This window comes from Mirounga angustirostris, unplaced genomic scaffold (genome assembly GCF_029215605.1).
Source record: "Mirounga angustirostris isolate CCGP_5_RB_7025 unplaced genomic scaffold, mMirAng1.0.hap1 SCAF_12, whole genome shotgun sequence".
Lineage (NCBI taxonomy): Eukaryota > Metazoa > Chordata > Mammalia > Carnivora > Phocidae > Mirounga > Mirounga angustirostris.
The window spans coordinates 57173350-57194050 of record NW_026991720.1 but is presented as its reverse complement, the minus strand read 5'-3'; positions in this window follow the sequence as shown (position 1 = coordinate 57194050).

The window sequence follows — 20701 nt, the reverse complement described above, 5'->3', positions numbered from 1 at the left end:
TCGCTGTGTCTCTCTCTGTCAAATAAAATCTTAAAAAAAAAAAAAAGAAAGTAAATAATCATCACTAGGTACTGAAAGTTTTACAGTTAAGAGGCATTATTTAACATGAATGGTTTCTTTAAAATTCAGCCATTTAAAATCCAAATTCAATTTCTTACTTATATATTTGAGCAAATATTTCATTGTGCTGTTTTATTTTTTAGAAGACATTTTTATAAACCTCATGCTTTTCACATCTGCTATCCAACTAAAAAAAAAAGCTAGAAGATTACCAAACCGAGTCTAAACCAATAAAATATTTCAACACATCACTTCTCACATCCATGAAAATACTAATTTAAGAAAAATTTTATCTTGGCCACATGAACACTTGAAGAGCCAACAAAAATGGACAGTTTACGTTAAGTAAAAAATCTACTCATCTTTGTAACATGAACATATCATACATATTTTGAAATTTAAGTGGATATTCTTGGAATAGATTTAGTTCACAAATGGATTTATTTCGGTCATGCCACTTAAACTCTTTCCAAAAGCAGAGTTGGCATCCAGAGAGTAGGATGCAAATAAAAACTCACCTTGTTTGCTTTTAGTTGCTGAATGATGTTCCCTAAATCAGCTCACACGTGAAGTGGTCCCGTTCACTGTATTTGAATTTGGGTCTACTTTCCCATTCTTTTTGTTTATCATTAAAGACAGTATTATTTGAAATTGTTTTAAAAGCTTTTAGTCTTACGCTAGCTCACTCCAGCAGTGTATGGAAGCGGAGATCTGACCATGTGGCAAACATAGTTATTTGCTCACTCACTGTCTACCCTTTCAAAATTTCTTCTTTGCCAGTGGAACACCACATAGGTTCAACTATTTACCCCCTGGGGAACGTGATCCTTTTCTCCATTTTAGAGAGAAATTCTGGTTTCTCTAATATTTAAAGAAATATTTGAAGTAATTGCTTTTTCCTTAACTCATTAGTTTAAGTCATCAAGTTCATGCAGTGAGGTATGAAGAGATATCTGTTGACAGCCTTCTGTGAATGTTTTCCTGCTCTTAAAAGGGACCACTTATTATCTCCTTTAATCCACTGAGGAGGAGGATGGGAGTTTGTTAAAGTATTATTTCCTTTTTTGATATTACAAAACCAAGGGAAAGACATTTTTACTTTAGGAATAAGCCAATACTGAGGATGGCAGACTGGAGAGATAGAAGAGATCTGAGTTTTGGTAATATTCTTTAGCTACTGACTTAATCAAGACTGTGTCTGTCCCACTTCTGGACTTGTTCCTTCATTCATCAGATATTCATGAGGGCCTCCTAGGCACTAAGAACTGTTCTAAGTGTTGGGGATAGCTTTGAAAAAAGTATTTAAAATCTCAGTGCAGTGAAGCTAACATTCAAGTGGGGGAAGCCAGACATTAAACACAATGAATTAGTAACTTAAAATGTGTAAGAAGGTTGTCTTAGCATAAGCCGCTATAACAAAAATACCATATAGTGGGTAGATTATAAACAACAGAGGTTTATTTCTCACAGTTCTGGAAGCTGGAAGTTCAAGTACAAGATGCCAGCGTGGTTGGATTCCGGTGGGAGCGCTCTTTCAGGTGGCAGACTGCCACCTTCACAACGCCTAGGGCAGAGAGGAAGCAAGCTCTCTACTGATTCTTAAAAGGGCACTAATCCTATTTATAAGGGATCTACCCTGATGACCCCATCTAATCTTAATGATCTCTCAAAGGCCTTACCTCCAAATACCATCATATCAGGGGGTAGGGTTTCAAGATAGACATTTTGGGGGGACATTTGGTCTTTAGCAAAGGTGATGAATATAAGGAAGACAGTAAATCAATAAGGGATAAGGTATGCTGGGAGGTGGGTTGTACACAGAGTCCTAAGTGAGAAGGTGGCATTATATCAAAGTTAGTAAGGGAATATGGGAGAATAAAATTCCCTAGTAATTTTTCCCTCTGTTATTAATATTGAGATCATGGATATTTTACTCAGGTTTTCATAGCAACTCATAAGGCCCTGCCTCTCAATATGTGTGTATTTGCATTTTTTGAAATCTGGTATCATGGCCAATTCAAATGACTTCTGTGAATGTGTTATGTCTGCCTGATTATCTGCTGAGACAAACTCTCTGCTTTCTCTATTTCTGAGTCAATTTCTTGCTGCTTCTGACATTTAGGTTCTAGTAAGGTGGGAAAAAAAAGATTTACAGGTGGACATTGAAGCGTGTGATTTTATGTGATCTCTAGCACTTTTGCCATAACAACAATAGCCAATATTTATTAAACACTTGCCATACTCTGGGTAATATCCCAAACCTTTAGCATTTATTATCTCCTTTAATCCACTCAGTAGCCCTATGGGCATGTGTATTTGTATTATTATCATTTTTCACTTAAGAAAACCAAGAGCGAAAAAGCTTTATTTTGCAAAAGTCACAGAGTAAATGGTAGAACTGACTCACAGCAAGGGATTGAAGTCCAGAGCCCACGCAACTAGATATAAGATAAAAATTGTTATTTTTCAGGTGAATACTGATAACTATTAAAGAGCTCATGAGAGAATGAATTATTTTGTTCTCTGATGGGCTGACGAGTCAATGTAAATCATGAGAACCCATGGTAAAAGCATATAATGATAAAATTGCTTACTAATTTCTATTCTTACAAATTTAGATCAAAGAAAAGTTAAGAAGAACTACTAATATTGAGTCCATTTGCAGCTAAATTACACTGAAATGCACAATGTATTTTGTTATAACCTATTATAAAGAAGAAAACAGTGAAGCAGAATACATTTCATTAACACAATACCTTCAATTACTTACATTCTTAAACTTCTGAATAAAATAGTCATTCATAGTGAATGTTTCCAAGAGAAAGTCCATGGTTAGGTTATATCTGATATTGACTCTGGAGAAAGGAAGGAAATGATAAGAAAAAACTCAAGATAGGAGGGAAGGTAAGGGAAATTGAGCTTCCATTCTGGCTCGTGGGGGTCTAGGAGTGGGAGCAAAAGAATGTGTGAATGAACTCTAAGGTATGGTGAAGGATTTTCCAAAGTATTGCAAAATGTTAGTCCCAGGATGATAATAGGTCTTTGGTTAAAAGCCAAGTAAAATTTTAGGTAAAAAAGCACTTTTGTGAGACCCAAAATAACAGATCTTTGTCAATTTGTCTTACCAAATTTGACGTATGAGGGAACATTTTATGCTATGTTTCCCAAAATTATTTATCCAAGGAGAAATTGCTCCTTTCCTGCCTTCTTTAGCAGGGAATCTTCTAGGACTTAAATTCCATGATAGACATTTTGGGAAATATTGAAGAATGATAGACATGTCTGAGTATATCCGGGAATTGTACTGAGTGCCCCAGAGAGTTCTCTAGGAACCAGGGGGAAAATGGCTGCTAAGGTAAGAGAAGGGTATGAGCTCAGCCATTCCCATTCATGATCCTAACACAGGGACTGGAATTTTTTTCACAAGAGTCAGCCCCATTACAGCATCTGCCATTGGGCAAGGTGGTATTACAAGTAACTGGCATCTTAGGAATCTTAGAAAGTTGTCAAGTGTTGGTTGAATACCTGGCAACTTGAGGATTGAAATTTTTGTATGGAAATATAGTTAAGACTATTCCAAATATGCATATGCCCAATATTTTCTAATTACATGTCATATTATTATGTCACGACCTGTTTGTCCATGAGTGCCCTCACACCCTGTCCCCTTAAGCAGTATTTAGCCAGTTAACACTTTGGCTATGAAACTTGAGCCTCTTCTGGCACATCAGTAGAGTTCTGCGCACACGTCAGATGTGTTAAAGCTAGCCATCAGGGGCAGGTGACCTAGAACTGGGTATGCGTGGTTGTACACTTGTGTCAATATTTTCCTTTATGCAGATTTCATCTTTTTTATACATTGCAGTTCTTTTTTAAGATAGAAACTATTTGGGGATGCCTGGGTGGCTCAGTCAGTTAAATGTTTGCTTTTGGCTCAGGTCATGATCCCAGAGTCCCATATCATGCTCCTTGCTTGGCGGGGAGCCTGTAGCTCCCTCTGCTTGTGCTCTCTCTCTCTCTCTCAAATAAATAAGTAAAATCTTTTAAAAAAAATATAGGAACTATTTGGCCATATTCTTTAAAAAGTCTATACTACATAAATGATATTTCATAGTACTATTACTACAAATTTTTTTAAATGGCCAGTATTTTGCTGCAGTTCTTGAGCTCTGTGTTATTATGGGAATAAATTTTTTTAATCACAGTTAATAGTAGTATATCAGTGGAGCAATGGTTTTTCAGATAAAGTGTTGAGTCATTAAGAAGTAAACAATGTTTTAAAAATATATAATTTCATTTGGAGAGGAAATATATATATTTGGAAGGAATATGAGATTCTGAACTATGGAAAATTTGTTAAGAACCTCACACAATTAGAGGTAAAACATGTTGTCTGTCAATACATTTTACTTAGTGTGTGTGTACATATGCAGATTTGATGTAAATACTTTTATCAAGTCTGCCAAGTTTATTCACTGATGTCACCTTAGGAATATAAGAATAGTTGGCTCCCATGTCAATACATTGGAGATTATTAGCCCAGATGATGGTTCTTCATAAAACCACTCTGGGCAAAGGACTTCTTTAGGCACTGTCCAGGGGTTCTTAAACTATGGTCCAGACCAAGGGAGTTGTATCGAAAATTTGTGGGTATGTGTTTCTGCATTTTTTTTTAAGATTTTATTTATTTATTTGACAGAGAGATAGAGTACAGGTAGGCAGAGAGGCAGGCAGAGGGAAAGGGAGAAACAGGCTCTCCGCTGAGCAGGGAACCCCATGTGGGGCTCGATCCCAGGACCCTGAGATCATGACCTGAGCCGAAGGCAGACGCTTAACGACTGAGCCACCCAGGCACCCCGTGTTTCTGCATTTTTAAGTGAGGCTGTCCAGAGCTTTGGTGAGATTCTCATTGTTAGTCTGTTCCCCAGGAGAAGTGAAGAATCCCTGCTTTAGCTCTCAGTCCACAAGGCGGGGCTGAGCTGTGGTGCCTTCAGAGGTCCTTAGCACACTCACTGCACTTGGACTGATGATTTGAAAAAACCTGGGATGATTTACCCTCAGTGTTATTTCAACCTGTATATAATCTTTTAAATGAAAGTGATTCAAATATTTATTATAATTCATTACATGCAAGTCTGTACCTCATCCATTGATCCTGGGGTATTTCCTACCTGTTTCGTGTGGGGGTGGGGGGTGTATGTATGTCAACAATGATGCTCTCAACAGACCCTTTGGTGGAGTGTGACAAACCAGAATTAGAAGATAAGTCCTAAAGTTCTCAGTTTGGGAGAAGAATGCTACTGTTTATGCGAGCTTAAGCATTTACAAACTGGAGTTTGTTTTTCTTTAGGAAATCAATTGAAAGGTTAAGTTCATAGTTTTAATATTATTTGGAGAAGGTATGTAGAAAGGTTTCAAGGTGTTTTTAGGTTGTGAGTCCCACACTATCACTCGTTCTCAAATTAAGGTTGATTTTGCTTGCAATCCTGAGAAGTACCAAAAATATTTGGATTCTAGCATTTTGACACACATGTATACACACAGTGGTAAGTAAAATAGTTTGCTGCATTTGCTTCTCTTAAACATCTACTATTGGACAAATTTATTACCAAAATAGAGACCATGACTCATGCTTGAATCATAATAGACTTCTCTGATTACTAAAATGAGGAACTATAAAATCTCCTTTACTCAGACCCAAGGAGAAAATGATTGGATTGTCTCGTGAAGTCTTCATAAGGCATTTTGTTGTGTGGAGGGGATCAAAGCAATGGATACAGCTAATTCAATTTTCTAACAATTAATATTCTCAAACAGGAAGGTGTTTTCTTCAGTGATTGTCTTCCCATGTTTAGCTTAGGGGAGAGGAACATTAAATGCAAAACTCCTAAAATCTATACAGTGTTGGGCTTGCTCATCCTCTTGGCTGCTGATCTGGCTTTTTTCATTCAGCAAACATCGCCTGGCACTTCCAATGATTTTCCTCCTAAACTTTTTGCTGGCTCATCACAGAGGGAGAGGTAGACAACAAAGCAGCACACATGAGGCTAAAACGGACGGGTTTCCTTTGGTTTGGCTTCATTAAAACAGCACATGTCCTCATATTTCACCTTCATTGTGTTAGTCTTCTCAAAACATAGCATGGTGAGGATTTCTGAGGACCGCTTGAATAAGTAGTTTAGTTTGGTTGAAATTAATTTGCCCTTGAAAGTATATGGGAAGAGAAGACATCCAAATGGCCAACAGACACATGAAAAAGTGCTCAACATCGCTCAGCATCAGGGAAATCCAAATCAAAACCTCAATGAGATACCACCTCACACTAGTCAGAATGGCTAAAATTAACAAGTCAGGAAATGACAGATGTTGGCGGGGATGCAGAGAAAGGGGAAAGTATATGGGAAAAATAATATAGCTCTAATCATATGGAGTCTCACAAATTTTCATGGGACAGAGTTAGGAGTTTCCTAATAATACTTTGTTGAATTTATACTTTGTTTTTAAAGCAATTTAATTCCCTGAGACTGGATCGCCTAATACATAACCCACTGTTGCCTGCTAGCATGCTAAAGACCATCAAAGGGAATCATCAAGATATACCATACTCTAGTAGTACTTAATCTAACTGTGGGATTTATGATATTACTGTTAAGGAGATAGAAAATATTGAGACTCTGTAAACAAGAACTTATTATAATAAAAACATTTATTCACAAGGTACTGGGGAAAGTGGGCTGTTCCCTCTGCACAACGTTTACAGAGTGCGTCTGTGATACATAAGCTGTAGGCGCTCTCCTGCTCTTTAGCAGCCTCTGCTCTCTGCTCCTGGACAGAAGGCAGCCGACAAGCATGCTGGCACATCGATCAATGCTCACACATCGGACCCAAATCTGTGTCCTGTACAACACGGGCCCGCTATTGTCATTATGGAGGGGTGTGATCATCGGTCATGGCAAATACAGTTTAGGGAAGGGGAAGTCATGGAGGAGTTTTCCTATTTACATTGAGGATGAAGTCTCTAATCCCTGCAGACCCCCACACAGGTCCCTCAGTTTATAAAAGGGATAGTTTAGGTCGGGCAAAGGGAAGCAAGCATGTTAATACTGCATTTATTCATTTTTCACATATTTATTCTGCATCCACTCTATTCCAGGTACTGTTCTGTGTACTGGGGATACAGGAGTGACCAGTAAGTTCTCATGGGGCTTATATTCTAGTGGTCACTCCTGAAAGTATGTCCCATGATTTTTAACCACTTAATTCCCCTAAAAGCCTATGTGGAAGGTACCGTAATTACCACGTTATAGATGAGGAAACAGGTCTTGAGAACTGGCCTAACTTGCAGAAACAGAATACATACCCATGCAATGCTTTCTTAATCATTTTGCTATCCTGCCTGTGGATACTTGGAATAGAAATATATGTTTGCAAGAAAAGGGGGGCAGGAATTGAGAAGGCAGAAAAGAATTCACATTGTCCGCCAAATGTGCCAGGCACCGGGCTAGGCAACACACCGTGCATATCTCATTTTGTCTTGCAACATTTTATTTTATGAAGGTAAACAGTTTGCTAAGCATTGCAACCAGTTAAGTGGAAGGATCAAGAATTGTCAGATTCCAAGGGTTTGTGATTTTTCCTTTATACCACACCACGTCAGAAGAGAACAGAATGAGGAAGCAAACATGAAAGAACTTATTTTTCAAATTTGCTTCAAAAGTCTTTGGACAATTTTTTTTTAGTTTGTTCATTTGTTTCATTTGTTTGTAATTAAAATCATAATCACTTAGCATTTTGGACCTCGTATCAGAGGTTATGTAGTAGTTAATGAAACAAATAGGTATTTCTGCTTTTCAAAAAGAAGTTCTTATGATATGTCTAACATGTGTTCGGGGAGGGTTTCTCACATCCTTTTTTATTTTTGAGAAAAAAAGAAAAACTGTGTGGCAATATTGTTTGAAAAATTTCACATCCTATTTCACGGAAGTTTTGGGTCTTTGAGAGTCCAGAACATGAATTTAAAAAAAAAAAAATTAAAAATTGACTAATCGTATGCCAGACAATATGGTTTTATATTCAGAGTTTCTCCCCATGCCGCATCAGCACATAGTAAAAGACACGATCACATGATGGAATCTACTTGTCTTGCCCCTGCTTGCTGATAGAAGACCTCAGCCCTCTGTTTACAGTCCCTCTGGTTTTCCAGGGAACTTCCTCTTTTCCAGATTGCCCAATACACACTGATAAGCAGGTCTACTTCCCAACCCTGGTCCAGCACTTTCCGCATGCCTCAATGTCCACCACGCTCCTCCAACTCCCCCAGGGCACCTGGGATACTAGAGCCCTTGAAGTATTAAAGCTGCTCAGGTTTCTGCTTTAAATGTAAAAAAACTTCTTGGTGGCCATCAAAGAAGTGCTATTTCTCTTTCACTGTCTTGACTAGGATGTTAGTAAAAACGTTCCTTTGATTTTGTTTTTTTTCCTTTTACGTGTCCCAGACGAGAGCAGCAGGGTTGGTGCAACAGATAAATTGGAGGAAGAGGCATCATATTAATCAGACCTCCTTTTATCACTGGTAACCAAGGCTTTACTCTTTACTCTGGGGAACCTTTTCCATCAGAACAATTACCCTTCTGGGAGTTACCCAGTCCTATTGCAAAAAGGCTTAGGGAGGGTCCACCCTGCCAATCCCTAAGCATGCCCAAATCAGTCTGATGTACTTTTAGATGCAAGTTGGGTTGCCCTACAACACAGCATAATACCTACTAGAAATGAAACATCACAAACATTTTTGTGTTTTATCTTTACAACAACCCCATGAGGAATGAATATTATTTCCATGAGTCAGTTAAGGCTTAGTGTGATGGAGTAACTTGTCTGAGGATTTGGGGAGTAAATGTCAGAGATGAAACATTCATGACTTCTAAATCCAAGTTCGATTTTCCACTATATCACAGTGTCTTCCGGTGAAGAAGAAGAAAACCAACCAACAAATTTTAGTTTTTTCAAAAACATGAAAATGAGAAATTCTCATCCTTATGCATGATAGAATGATACCTATAACAAATTATGTATTTCAGCAACCCAGAAGTCCCGAGTTCAGGCAGAGTAGTACTTGATCATGTTGTTAAGACCAATTGTTCTCATTTTCGTTTTTGGATTGTCAATAGTCACATGTGGTAGACAAGGCATCAGATTTGAAAGAAAGCATCGATTTGGTTGATTCCAACTGTCAATCTGGAATGCATCTTTCAGTTTATGGAGTCACAGTTATTCTTCTAGACCTCTGGATTATATAGTATAATTTCCTATGCAAAACAGATTATTTACTGGCAGATTTTTAAACGACCGATCTTAAAGAGTAGAAAGAATTTGAATATATTTCCACTTCGTTTTCAGTGACCAGTTAAAAATAGATTTATACTGTAGGGTTATTGAATTCTATGAGCATTTGTATCTGAGTGAATTAAAAATTCATAGCACATTACTGTTAAAAAGACAAAGCCAAGAAAACCCAGTACCTGTCTCCAATTACACATTGTATATGATGCTGAGTGTACCTCTTGGAGGGCTTGCATACACATGCACACCACGTGGGTTGACAGACAAATGCTTTGTGTGGGTGGTCTCAGACAGCATAACATAAACCACTTATTCAAATAAACCTGTTGGTTCCTTTTCTCAGTCTGTGCTGGGTGGCTAAGCTAATAGCTAGCTGTCTTAGGAGTTTTTCCTTTCCTGATGTTTATCCCCCAAACAATAAGCTACTTGAATACTTAAAATGATTTGAGTATGGGAGACACTGTAGTAAAAATGTAAAAAGTTTTGCTAAAATGAGGTCAAGATCATAAACTTGATTTCAAAAATAAGAAATAGCATCTTATGGATTAAAAGTCTGCAAAATATACTTAAACACATATAAACACACATATAATAAATGTATATTCTAGATTTAGTAGCAAAACGGCAAACCTACCTCCTTTTGCCTTTTATTTCTCCTTTGTGCTACTTAGCCACGTGCAGAAAATAGCTGGAGCTTCTCAGCTTAGCATTTCCATTCTTTTCTGCTCTCCTCAATTTCCAGAAATTTATACTTGGCAATTCTACTCCATAGAGCATATCTGCAGTAAAAACAACCTAATAGGTATCTTCTTTCAGAAGCTAGAGATTTTTGTATAAAGTTCATCATCTTGGGGCACCTGGGTGGCTCAGTCAGGTAAGTGTCTGCCCTTGGCTCAGGTCATGATCCCAGGGTCCTGGGATCGAGCTGGTGTCAAGCTCCCTGCTCAGCGGAGAGTCTGCTTCTCCCCTTCCCTCTGTCTCTAACTCCCGCTTGTCCTCTCTCTCTTGCTCACTCTTTCTCTCAAGTAAATAAATAAAATCTTTAAAAAATAAATAAAGTTCATCATCTTTTGTATAAAGACTCAAGTTCCTAGTGTGAATATTTGTGTAAACTACCCTAGAGACTGAGTTTGCAATTATGTAATAAAACATGTAACATGAATTTAGGATCCTCTATCATAACACAAAGATAAAAATAAAAACTTAAAACTCATAAGGAGTTTTAAAGTTTAAAAGAGGTTCACATGCATTTTCATATTAATGAGATTAGTGAAATTAATTTAATTAAATTAATGAAATTAATCCATGACATTTCATACATCCTGTTAGTTATTATGAACTCCTTATCATATGCTTTATTATTCCTATTTCATGAAAGAGCACCGTTTTATTATTATTTCAAGATCACAGGTGGAAAAAGTGTATACATATGTATATATATGTATCTATATGCAGATATAAATATATGTGTCATATACATATATATATGATATAAAATACCTTGAAATGAACATCCAGAATTGTATTGTAATACATTTTATCTTTCTTTGTTTTATAAAATTCTTTCAACACAGGTCAGGGGTGGTTTAATAAATGTTCAGCTCCATAATATCATTTGACAGAAATGAAATGAATTCTGAGGGAGTACAAGTAATTTTCTCATTTTTGCACCCAGGGTAAACAATGTACTTCAGAGTGCATTCACATACCAGGTAAATGTGTTTACCTAGCCTCTTGACTACAGATATACAACAGAAAATGATATAAAAATTATTAATTATGTGTAGTAGAACAAAGGCAGGTAGATTATATATGTCCTTGTATAGTTACCTAGAGATGGCAGCTAGGCACCAAAATTTATGACTGCCCTGCCATAGTATTGAGTGGGAGTTGGGAAGTCACTGCTGAGCAAGGCATTATAGCTCCCTTCACATTTACATTAAACGTGGGAGTAGGTCTCGCAAGTGGAACATGAACTGAAGCACAAAGTGTTTTCTCTTTTTTAAAGTCGCCTGAGTCTTTGAATCATCATGTGAAGGAAAGCGACCTGCCAGGAACAAGCAGGTCACACAGGTATCCAACTGAGAGAGAAATTTCTGCTGCCTGAAAGTTTGTGGAGTTCATTAGAACAGTTAATGTTACCTTTCCAGTACAGAATTGAACATACATTTCAATAAGGAATTAATATTATGTGATAGCTAAAAGTAAGCTCTAAGTAAATTTTAAGTTATGAAATTTAGAAAGTGAATTATTGGGCGCCTGGGTGGCTCAGTCATTAAGCGTCTGCCTTCGGCTCAGGTCATGATCCCAGAGTCCTGGGATCGAGTCCCACATCCGGCTCCCCGCTCTGCAGGAAGCCTGCTTCTCCCTCTCCCACTCCCCCTGCTTGTGTTCCTGCTCTCGCTATGTCTCTCTCTGTCAAATAAATAAATAAAAAATCTTTAAAAAAAAAAAAAGAAAGTGAATTAAGAAGTTATAAATACTGCATAAACTAAACGCATATTTCCTTTTTTGTTTTAGAGATGATGTAGAAAAAGGTTACTTTTTACTGATATAATTTATAATGAACTCTGTAGTTATACAGATATCTCACTTTTTAAAGAAATGATAGATTACAAGCATACTTTTTTTTTGAGAGAGAGAGAGAGAGCAGGCGTGTGCGCTTGAGCAGGGGGAATAGGGGTGGGGCACAGAGAGAGAGGGAGAGAGAATATCTGAAGCAGACTCTGAGCATGGAGCCTGGCGAGGGGCTCAGCTCACAACCCTGAGACCATGACCTGAGATGAAATCAAGAATTATTTGCTTAGCCAACTGGGCCACCCAGGCACCCCAACAAGGATACTTTTCTGATAGCTGATATAATTTACACACGTAACTTTCTAATAAAGTATACAAGTACTATATCACTTTGCACAAAAAAACCTGCACAAACAGCCTACAGCCTGCACAATGGGAGAGGCGACCTTAAAGTCAACTGGAATTTGTAGAAACCTCTGTCACATTTAAACAGTGATCTCAGTCTGTCTCTGTGTGTAGATTTGTGTCACATGCATCTACATGCACATTCTTGATCATGGTGACCAGAGGCCAGGATCTGGAGGTGGAGGTCTGTTGGACGCCTTCCTGTCTGTGAGACTTAAGCAATTAACTTTACCTCCCCAAGTCTCAGTTTCCCCCTTTGTAATATAAGAACAGTAATATCTAGGCTATAGGATTTTTATGAAAGTAAAACAAGATAATACACATGGAAGTATCTTTTTATCTGAAAGTTTTAAAAGTTCCTATGTTATTTGTTGTCATTATTTATTGGACTTTATAAAAAAATAGATAAAGGCTCACAGGAAAGCTTGACTTAAATTCAGCAGAAATTCACTTTTTGCAGCAGTGTCTTAATATGTGTATATTTAAAAATATTTGTTTTTCTCTGTCCTTTTTGTTCCCTTGCAATGGGTTAAAAAAAAAGACAAATTAGTCATCTGAGATGACCCATACAATCCACTCTTGTAGGTCAAGATGGAGACATGTTAATGGAGAAAAGATATCATTTATTTACAAACACTTTAGTTAACTGAAGTGACTCTATGTGTATTCAACTGAACTTAGAGCTTCTAGAGGTCACTGTGTATAGGAAAAAAATTAAGTAATCATCAGAATTAATCATACTGACGCCTGTTTGTCTGATATATTTTAGAATATTGTGGGAAGCTAACAGCAGTGACATCTGGCAAACAATTTGGAATGTGTGTGCCTTATAAAATGTGGCTTAGATTTGTAGTTAAGCTGTGGCCCAAACCTCATTCTCTGGAGTTCTGGGCAAACCAAGTTTTCAAATACAAGAGGTGTTGAACATCAATTTGCAAAAGGTGGTAATAAATTTAATATTCACATATGTTGTGAAATTTCAGAAAATTGTCAATTAAAGAATTACTCTGCCAGGTAGTTCATAAAAGGTGGGATTCAGTACCACAGTTTGGGTGGAGGAGAGGTATTTTTACATGCTCTAAGTAAACCCATAATGTAGTTTGACTTAATAATTGAACATTCCTTTAAGTCTTATCTATGGGAACACTTCAGGTAGGACAGTACGTGTCTCTTCAGAAACTGTAAGATAAAATGAAGATTATAAACCGTAGAAAACAATACATAATTTCTATATCTACTAAGATAAAAAGTATGGTCTCCTGAGAATAGGAGCAAATGATATGAGACCTATGGCCAGCAATGGAAATCACAACGATTGTGGTAAAGGGAGTTTTCATCTGAACAGCTACTTAAGATATAAATGTGAATCTGTTGTATGTCAATTAAGTAAGAAAATAAAGAAGTCTCAAACATTCCATGAATTAGAACAGTTGCATGCATCTGTCTGTGGAGGGGCTCTAGAGTGAAGGATTAAAGTTCAATGCTCCAGAGAGACAAACTTTTGGAAGAAAAATTTTGGATCATTAGTGATAAGAATCTCACAATAACATTTGTATATTTCATAGCACTTGCCAGATCCTTATTTAAAAGGTCTATCATTTTTAAGTGATTTTATTGCCTTCTTTTATGGAAATGTAGAGAACAAGGGTTTGCTGCTCTCGTTCCTATCCACCCCAGGGTAACCCAAGACTTTTGTAGAAGGCAATAGGAAACAAGTGCTCAGCTATCAGGTAATGTGAAGTTCATTAAGCCCTAACTTGTCTCACTTTGTCTGTTTCTTTTATCCTATTCTTAGATCCCATTTTTCAGCCTTTTCATCATTCTTGTGGCTGTGGCCTAAATCTGCTTCATATTCTCCAATTTTCTTGTAAATTGTGCAGCCTAGAACTGAACAGAAATTTCTATTAGTCCCCTTGACTAAGGTTTGTTTTTGGTTTTTGTTTTGTTAATAGTTATGTGGGTGTCCAAATAACTTGAGTATGATTTTTTAAAGTTTTCATTGAAAGCAGGAAAGTTGTGGCATTCTAAGGGCAACCCAATGCCAATATGTGGGACTTAGTATAATTTACTCTTTTGGATGCAATAATGAAATATCATTTTCTTCCAATTATATTAAGCCAAGTGACAGATTGATTTGGACAGCAACTTATTCACATGTACTCAAAGACTATTTACTGGCCATTTTTTTCATGTTAAGAAGTTTCCTTTTCTAAAAAGGTTTTAATATAGTTCAATTGAACAATTTGTTAGGAAGTAAAAACAGACAGAATTTAGTAGTGGAAACAAATAGCATACTTGTCATCTTTCATTCAGTTTGAATCACTGACTTCTATTGATGATGTTCTTGGGAGCAGTGATGCATCCTGCTGGTTCATGGAAATAGGCAACTCAGCTCTTCGGGGCATATTATTCAGAGCTCAAAAGAATTCAATTTCTAAATTACATTAACATTTCTACCATATACACAAAAATTTATTCCTTGACTCTAAAGCGTGGCATTTTAAGTTTTGTATGAAATGTTACTGCCTTGAAACGGAAGACAGAAATAGGAGAGGTCAGAGTTGAATTTTAGTCTTATAATTATTTGCCACATCTTCTTACTATAAACCATTATTCATTTCCAAGAATAACAGATATTTCTAAAAGAAGATGCTTCCACATCTTGCAATGATGAATACTTAGAATAAACTCTTTTTTAACTTTTTAAAAGACGAACACAACTGTATATTCTAATTAAAGGAATTTAGATTCCAAAGATCGACTTATGTTTACTACACATGAATAATTCTAGAGAATAGGAAATTAATTTTCATAACTATTGCACTGGTTAGGCAGTAATTATAAGCATTAAAGCTTAATGTCTTTTTCAACTTCAGACAACTGTGCGGCATTCTTTGTATCAAATGGGTTAGAAAGATGTGAACATTGTGAATTCTACCTTACATTTCAAAGATTTTTAGGATATGGCTTAAAGGAGAATACCTGTTGTTGGGATGCCCCAGGAATGTTTGGCAAGATCTGTTAAGGCTATCTGAGTACCTGAGGACCAATTTAGATTTCCACTGGTGCTCACTTATAATATAGTTTTGTCTCCTTAAAACATGTATTTCGAATCACATTTATGTTTAACAGCTCTTTATGTGAATCTGTTTCAAGCATGTATCTGTTAGGTCCAGTTCTTACTAGAACATTGTCTGACAGTTGCTTAGAAACTATATGTAAAGAACTTTAAAAAAGAAGAAGGATTTGTTCACACAGTCATTCATTCACCAAGGATATTGTTTAGCGCTAAGAAGGCCATATACATTTTCATGATTCAGCATTCCATCAGTGCCAAGTGAAGAAAAATGACATTCACTTTTTTCATATTTTTAGGAAATTTGAATTGATGACACCAATTCAATGTGTTTTCATGAAGATAAATTTCTTGATCTGTCCAACAGTTGCCAGGTGGCAAAGTCAGCATTAGAAATCCAGTGCTACATTATTAGGCTACATTGAATTCTTTTCTGAGGATCTCAGATAAAAATAGGATTTAAAAAAATGGTGACAGTCACCGATTTTTGGACAAAACAATTTTGCCTTTTTTGATTTAGATAAGGTTAATAGATAAAAAGGCAAAAAAATGTCAACCAGGATTTTTGTTATTAAAAAGGAAAGGAGCGCCTGAGTGGTTCAGTCAGTTAAGTCTCTGCCTTCGGCTCAGGTCACGATCCCAGGGTCCTGGGATCCAGCCCCACATCGGGCTCCCTGCTCAGTAGGGAGCCTACTTCTCCCTCTGCCTCTGCTCCTCCCCCCTTGTGCTCTCTCCCCCTCTGTCTCTCTCTCAAATAAATAAATAAAATCTTAAAAAAAAATAAAAAGGAAAAACAGATTTCTGTATCCACTTGTCTTCAACTCCTGTTATTTCTTTCTTTGAAACATCACTTGAACGGGTATAGAATGCTCTCCCAGTTTTGCTCCCAGATTCAGACTTAATTTCTTGTCTAGTCTTTCATGGTGATGTTCTGACTGTTCTCCTTCCTCTAATCCCTGGCCATTCATCTTGTGAACTACTTTATTCAAGGTTTCTTCCTTTCTCTTCCTTCCTCCCTACCTCTTTCTTTCCTTTCCTTCCTTCCTCCCTCCCTCCCTCCTTTCCTCCCCCCCCGTCTCCTTCTCTATTTCTTTCTTTTTCTTCTTTCTTTCTTTCTTTCTTTCTTTCTTTCTTTCTTTCTTTCTTTCTTTCTTTCTTTCTTTCTTTCTTTCTTCCTTCTTTCTTTTTCTTTCTTCCCCATTTGAAATCACTGTTCTTTATTTCACCAATCTATCTTCCACTTCTATAATTTTGTCATTTCAATAATGTTATATAAATGGAATTACAGAGCATGTAACTTTTTAGAATTTTTTCACTCATAATCCTCTGCAGATTTATCCAAGTTGTTGCATGTATTCATAGTTTATTCCTGTTACTGATGAGTAGCATTCTATACAGTTTGTTTAATCACTCACCAGTTGAAGGCTATCTGGGTTGTTTCCAGCTTGGGACTATTACAAATAATGCTACTCTGGACATTTGTGTACAGGTTTCTATGTGAACACATCTTCACTTCTCCAGGATAAGTGCCCAGAAGTGTAGTTGCTGTGTCATATGGTAGTTGCATGTTTATTTTTTTAAGAAACTGTGAAATTGTTTAAGAAAAAAAAAAAAAGAAGAAGAAGAAGGTAGCAGGAGGGGAAGAATGAAGCGGGGGAAATCGGAGGGGTAGACAAACCATGAGAGACGATAGACTCTGAAAAACAAACTGAGGGTTCTAGAGGGGAGGGGGGTGGGAGGATGGGTTAGCCTGGTGGTGGGTATTGAGGAGGGCACATTCTGCATGGAGCACTGGGTGTTGTGCACAAACAATGAATCATGGAACACTGCGTCTAAAACTAATGATGTAATGTATGGGGATTAACATAAGAATAAAAAAAAAAAGAAACTGTGAAATTGTTTTCCAGAATGTCTGTACTATTTTACATTCCCACCAAAAATATACGAGTGGTCCAGTTTCTCTGTATCCTCACCAGTATTTAATGTTGTCAGTACATTTTTTATTTTATTCATTCTGCTGGTATATAGTGATATCTCACTGTGATTTTAATTTACACTTCCCTAATGGTTAATGATGTCGATTACTTTTTAATGTAATTTCTTGCCATCTTTCACCCTTTGGTGAAATATCCATTTCTTTTGCCAATTTTTCAATTGTATTTTTGGGGGGTTTTGTTGTTACATTTTGAGAGTTCTTTACATATACTAGATACTAGTCCTTCTGTTGACATAAGGTTTGCAAATATTATTCTTCAGCCTCTACCTGATCTTTTCATCTTCCTGACAGGATCTTATGCAAAACATGTTTTTAATGTTGATGAAGTTCAATTTTTTCTTTTTTTCTTTTCTGGATCATGCTTTTGTTTTCAAGTTTTAAAACTCTGTAGCCCAAAGATAGCCTGTGTTTTTTCAAAATTTTTCATAATTTTTCAGTTTTACATTTAAGTCTGTGACCCCTTTTAAATTAATTTCTACATAAAGTGTAAGGTTTTAGTTCAAAGTTCATTTATTTGCCAGTCACATGGATGCCAGGTAGCTCCAATGCTATTTTTTGAAAAAGTTGTCCTTCCTTCATTCAATTGCTTTTGCACTTTGTCATAAAGTTTAGTGTATTTGAGTAAGTTGTTGGGTAATATTGAGTTGGGTAAGTCATTGGGTCATTTGAGCAAGTTTCTTTGGTTTCTTTCATTAGCATTTTGTAGTAGTTTATAACATGGAAGTTTTGTACATATTTTGATAAAATAACACTTAACTGTTTTATTTTCTTAAGTGAGTATAAATGATGTTATATTGTAAATTTCTGCTTCTGTGTGTTCATTGCAAGTATATAGAAATGCAATTGATTTTTTCTATGTTTACTTTATATTTTGCAACTTTGTGACTTTGTGACCTTGCTGAACTTACTTTTTATTTCTAGGAGGTTCATGTTTGTTTGCTTGTTTTTGTTTTTTGCATATTCCTTGGGATTGTCTGTGTAGATAATTATGTCATTTGCATGTGCTACAGTTTTAGCCCTTTCCAATCTGTATGACTTTATTTCCTTTTCTTTCCTTATCACACTGCTAGACCTTCCAGCTCTATGTTACATAAGAGTGGTGAGAGCAGATATTCTTGCCGTGTTCCTACTCTTATAGATAAAGCCTTCAGTCTTACACCCTTAAGTACAATTTTAGCTACAGGGCTTTTTGCATGTGCTATTTATCGGTTTGAGGAAGTTTTCCCTAATTCTTATTTTTTGAGAAGTTTTTATTTTATCATGAGTGGGTATTGATTTTTTTTTAATTCTTTTTCTTCATAGATTGATGATCATATAATTTTTCTTTTTTAGCTTGTTAATATAGTAGATTATAATAATTGGTTTTCAGATATTAAACCAAGCTTAAAACTCACTTGGTCATGGTGTATAATTTATTTTATACATTGCTGAATTCTATTTGCTAATATTTGTTAAAGGTTTTGTATCTATATTCATGAGGGGCATTGGTCTGAGGGTTTTGTTTTGTTGTGTTTGGTACTATCTTTGTCGTTAATATTAGGGTAATGTTAGCTTCATAAAATGAATTTGGAAGTGTTTTTTCCCTTTCTGTTTTCTATAAGAGATTGTACATAATTAGTGTTAATTTTTCTTTGAATGTTTGGTAGAATTCTACAGAGAAACAAGTCTAAAAATTACTTTTTTTGGAGAGCTTTTCAATTATGAATTCAGTTTACTTAATTATTATAGGTCTATTCACACTATCTATTTCATATTGGATAAATTGTGATAGTTTATGTTTCTGAGGGAACATGAGTTTTCAAATTTAACTATGATGTCAAATTTAGTTATGCAATCTTGCTTGTAGTATTCATTTATCCTCTACAAGGTCTGTCTTATTCCTGATTTTGACCATTTGAATTATCTGTTTTCTGCTTTACAGTCTTTGTGAAGGTTAATCAATTTTTTGATCTTTTAAAGAAGCGGTTCTTTGTTTCATTGATTTTCTCCATTGTTTTTCAGTTTCAATTGCATTGTTTTCTGCTCTTATCTTTATTATTTTCTTCCTTATACTTGCATTGGGTTATCTTTGTTTTTCTTCTAGGTTCATGAAATGGGAACTTGAATTATTAATTTGAAACATTTCCTCTTTTCTTATCTAAGGACTATAAATTTAGTGCTATAATTTTCCTCTGACCCCTGTTTTATCTATGTCTCCCAAATTTTGATATATTTTCATTTTCATTCAGCTAAATACATTTTTTTCTCTTTGACCAATGAATTATTTAAAATATGTTGTTAAGTTACCAAGTGCTTAGAGATTTTTGTTTTCTTTCTATTATTGATTTATAATTTGATGCCATTGTGGTCAGAGAACATCCTTTCTGTGGTTTGAGTTCTTTTACAATTGTTAAAATTTTTTTTATGATCTAGGATATGGTCTATCATGATATATGTTCCATGAGTGCTTAAAAAGAATGTGTATTCTGTTTCTGTTACATGAAATATTCTAAAAATGTTTTATAGATATTTTGTTGTTTTTGATGATGGTGTTGTTCAGTTCTTCTCTACCCTTGCTGATTTTCTTACCCTTTTCTTACCCTTGCTGATTGTCCTATTAGTTGTTGGCATTGGGGTATTGAAGTCTCCAACTGTAATGGTGGATTTGGATATTTCCCCTTTTAGATCTATCTGTTTTTGTTTCATATATTTTGCATCTTGGCTGTTTGGTATATATATTTATGATTGCTATGTCTTCTTGATGGATTAATCTTTTGTCATTATATAATCTCTCTCTCTGCCTCTGGTAATTTTATTTGCTTTGAAGTCTACTTTATCTAATATTAGTATAACTACTTCAGCTTTCTTTCTTTTTTGTTTTTAAGATTTATTTTATTTATTTGTTTGAGAGAAAGAGTGCAAGCACAGGCGGTGGGGAGGGCAAAGGGAGAGGATCCCAAGCAGACTCCCTACTGAGCACATAGCCTGACATGGGGCTTAATCCCATGACCCTGAGATCATGACCCGAGCTGAAATCAAGAGTTGGCTGCTTAGCTGACTGAGCCACCCAGGTACCCATGCAATTTTCTTTTGATTAATATTTGCATGATATATCTTCTCCAACTTTTTCATTAAATCTGCCTGTATCACTTTATTTGAAGAGTTTCTTACAGAAAGCATATTGGGTCATGATTTTTAATCTGCTTTGCTAGAGTATGTCTTCTGATTAGTGTATTTAGACCACTTTTGTTTAATTTCAATATGTTAGGGCTTAATTCAGCCATATTATTTTTGTTTTCTCTTTGTTCTATTTGTTCTCATTTCTTTCT